Below are 4180 nucleotides of genomic sequence, written 5' to 3' on the forward strand. Positions count from 1 at the left end.
AGGATTGCCCAACCTTCCTTCTGAGGAGTGGCTGGTGGGTTTGAACCGCCAGCCCTCTGGTTAGCAGGCAAGTGTCTTAGCCACTATGCTACCAGAGCTCTCCCGTCAAATGCCTTAGGGCCCCCAAATTTGCAACTGGCATCCTAAGGAGCTAAGGAGAGACCTTGAATTTGTAACCAGTTGATGAAAAGTACAGGTGTCCTGGGGACACCGAAGCTGAAGGTGGGTATCCTCAGAGATTAATGGGAACCCCTTGAATTTGTAGCCAGCTGGTCAAGTGTGTGAGTGGTCTGGAAACCCCCAAACTTATGACTGGTATCTGAAATCTTAGGCAGATTTGGCATTCTGGAGAATGTACCCTTTAACATGTGAGATCTGACCTAGCTCCAGGTGGTTAGGGTCAGAGGAAGAAGAACTACATTATAATTCATGTCTGAATAGACTAGAATAGAAGTAAATTGAAATGAATTTTAGACAACACCCCCTCATATTTTACCCTTATTTGATTATTTTAGTGTCCTCCTCTTCCAATCAAAAATAGATTCTATAAGTCCAAAGACTGTAGTGTATTAACTATTCAGTCTGCAGTGTCTAGAATATTGTCTGGCATTGAAAGAACCATTCAATAGATATAGATCACCTTTGGAATCCAAATCTAATCCTTTCATGAAATTCCACTGGATAGTGAATTTTAGATAGGGTACAATGATTAAGTGCCTGTCTTCTAACTAAAGATTAGTGGTTCAAACCCACCAGCCACTCTGCAGGAAAAAGGGACTGATGATCTCTTCCCATAAACATTACAGCCTAGGAAACTTTTTGAGGCAGTTCTACTCTGTCTTATAGGGTCACTACAAGTTGGAATCAACTCAATAGCAGTGGGTGGGTAACAAGAACAAATTTTGTTCCATTAAGGGGAAAATAATAATGTGTTCCCTATATCTCCTATATTACCTTAATCAACTCACTGTGGATTTCTGCATGATATAATGGATTTGAACCACCAATTGCCTAATTATTTGACTCTTAATGGACTCACTAGTGACTATGTTTATACACAGTCAGAGAAATAACATTTTGCTTCTACACTAAAAGGAACCATGATTTATAATGTAAATAAACAATAAAATGGTTTGTTACCATCATATATCTGACAAGACTCTAAAAGCAAAATATCTAGAAAACTTCAACAACTTAAAAACAAAAAGACAAATAACCCAATCATAATACAGGCCAAAGACTTAAAGAGACATTTCACCAAAGGGGACACTCAAATGGCCACCAAACACATGAAAAGATGCTCTGCATCATTAGCCATTAGAAAGATGCAAATCAAAACTACAATTGAGAAACCATTTTATTCTCAATAGGATGGCTAAGTTTAAATTAAAAAATCAAACAAAATAACAAATGCTGGAAGGATGTAGGGAAATTGAAACCTTTATCCATTGTTAGTAGGAATGCAAAATGATACAGCCATTGTGGAAAACAGTGTGGCCGTTCCTTAAAAAATTAAAAATAGAATGACCATGTTGTTGCTGTTAGGTACTGTCAAGTCAGCTCCAATTCATAGCAACCCTATGAACAGAACAAAACACTGTCTGGTCCTGCACCAGCCTCACAATCCTTGCTATACCTGAGCACATCATTGTAGCTAATGGGTCAATCCATCTTGTTGAGGGTTTTCCCCTTTTTTGTTAACCCTCTACTTTACTAAGCATGATATCCTTCTCCAGGGAAATGGTCTTTCTGACAACATGATCTAAGTAGGTGAGATGAAGTCTGGCAATTCTCTCTCTTTCAAGGAGCATTCCAGCTGCACTTCTTCCAGGACAGATTTGGTCATTCTAGCAGTCCATGGTAATTTCAGTATTCTTTGCCAACACCACAACTGAAAAGCATCAGCTCTTCTTCAATCTTCCTTATTCATTCATTGCCCAGGTTTCACATGCATGTGAGGTGATTGAAAATACCATAGGTTGGTTAGGCACACGTTAGTCTTCAAAGAGACATCTTTACTCTTCAGTACTTTTAAAGAGGTCTTTTGCAGATTTGCCCAGTGAAATACTACATTTGACTTCTTAACTGCTACTTCCATTGGTGTGGACTGTGGATCCAAGTAATATGAAATCTTTGACAACTTCAATCTTTCTTCCATTTTTCATGATACTGCTTATTGGTCCAGTTGCAAGATTTTTGTTTTCTTTATGTTGAAGTGTAATCCATACTGCAGACTACAGTCTTTAATCTTCATCAGTAAGTGCTTTAAGTCATCTTCAAGTTCATCAAGCAAGGTTGTGTCACCTGCATATCACATGTTGTTAATAAGTCTTCCTCAAATCCTGATGCCATGTTCTTCTTCATACAATCCACCTTCTCAGATTATTTACTCAGCATACAGATTGAATAAGTATGGTGAAAGGTTATAGCCCTGATGTACTCCCTTCTTGATTTTAAACTATGTGGTATCCACTTGCTCTCTTGGAGACACAGCCTCCTGGTCTACGAACAGGTTCCTCATGAGTACAATTAAGTGTTCTAGAATTCCCATTCTTGTCAATGTTATCCATAATTTAAGATCCATACAGTCAAATGCTTTTGCATAGTCAATAAAACACAAGTAAACCTCTTTCTGGTATTCTTTGCTTTCAGTCAAGATCCATCTGACATCAGCAATGATATCCTTCACTCCATGTCCTCTTCTGAATCCAGCTTACATTTCTGGAAGTTCCCTGTCAATATACTGTTGCAACTGTTTTTGAATTAATTATCTTCAGCAAGATTTTATTTCCATGTGATATTAATGATATTGTTCAATAATTTCCACATTCTGTGTGATCACCTTCCTTTGGAATGAGTACAAATGTAGATCTCTTCTAGTCAGTTAGCCAGGTAGCTGTCTTCCAAATTTTTTTACATAGATAAGTAAGTGCAACCAGGATGGCATCTGTTTACTGAAACATCTCAATGAGTATTTCATCAATTCATGGAGTCTTGTTTTTCACCAATTCCTTCAATGCAGTTTGGACTTCTTCCTTCAATACCACTGTTTGTTGATCATATGCCACCTCCTGAAATAGATGAAAATTGACCAAATCTTTTTAGTACAGTGACTCTGTGATTTCTTCCATCTTCTTTTGATGTTTCCTGCATCATTCAATATATTGCCCATAGAATCTTTCAATATTGCAACTCGAGGCTTAAATTTCATCTTCAGTTCTTTCAGCTTGAGAAATACCTAGTGTTTTCTTCCCTTTCAGTTTTCCAACGCTGTGTCTTTGCATATTTCATTATAATAATTGACTTTGTCTTCTTGAGCTGATCTTTGAAATTTTCTGTTTAGCTCTTTTATCTTATCTTCCATTTGCTTTAGCTACACTCTGTTCAAGGGCAAGTTTCAGAATCTCTTCTGACATCCATTTTGGTCTTTTCTTCTTTTCTTGCCTTTTTAATGATCTTTTGCTTTTTTCAGGGATGATGTTCTTGTTGTCACCCCACAATTCAGTCACTGGTGTTCAAGACATCAAATCTGTTCTTCACATCGTCTCTTAATTCAGGTGGGATATAATCAAGTTCATATTTTGGCCCTTGTGAGCTTGTTTTGATTGTTTCCAGTTTCATTTTGAAACTTGCATATGAACAATTGAGGGTCTCCTCCACAGTCAGTTTCTGGCCTTGTTTTGGCTGAAAATATTGAGATTCTCCATTGCCTCTTTCCACAGACATAGTCAATCTCATTCTTGTGTATTCCATCCAGTGAGGTCTACGTGTATTGATTGCCACGATTTATGCTGTTCAATAAAGGAATTTGCAATGAATAAGTTGTTGGTCTTGCAAAATTCTATCACGCTTCCAACTTTCACATTCCAATCACCAGTAATAATCAAATACATCTTGATTGTATGTTTGGTCAATTTCAGACTGCAGAAACCGAAAACCCCAAACTCACTGCCATCGAGTTGATTCCAGCTCATGTTGTTCTTGTTAAGTGCCGTCGAGTCGTTTCCGACTCATAGCGACCCCATGCACAGCAGAATGAAACACTGCCCGATCGCACGCCAGCCCCATAATCCCTGCTATACTTGATCCCATCATTGCAGCCACTGTATCAATCCATCTCGTTGAAGGCCTCCCCCTGTTTCGTCGACCCTCCACCCTACCAAGCATGACATCCTTCTCC

Source organism: Orycteropus afer, unplaced genomic scaffold (assembly GCF_000298275.1).
Source record: "Orycteropus afer afer isolate SDZICR_OR568_19922 unplaced genomic scaffold, OryAfe1.0 scaffold00012, whole genome shotgun sequence".
NCBI classification, from domain to species: domain Eukaryota; kingdom Metazoa; phylum Chordata; class Mammalia; order Tubulidentata; family Orycteropodidae; genus Orycteropus; species Orycteropus afer.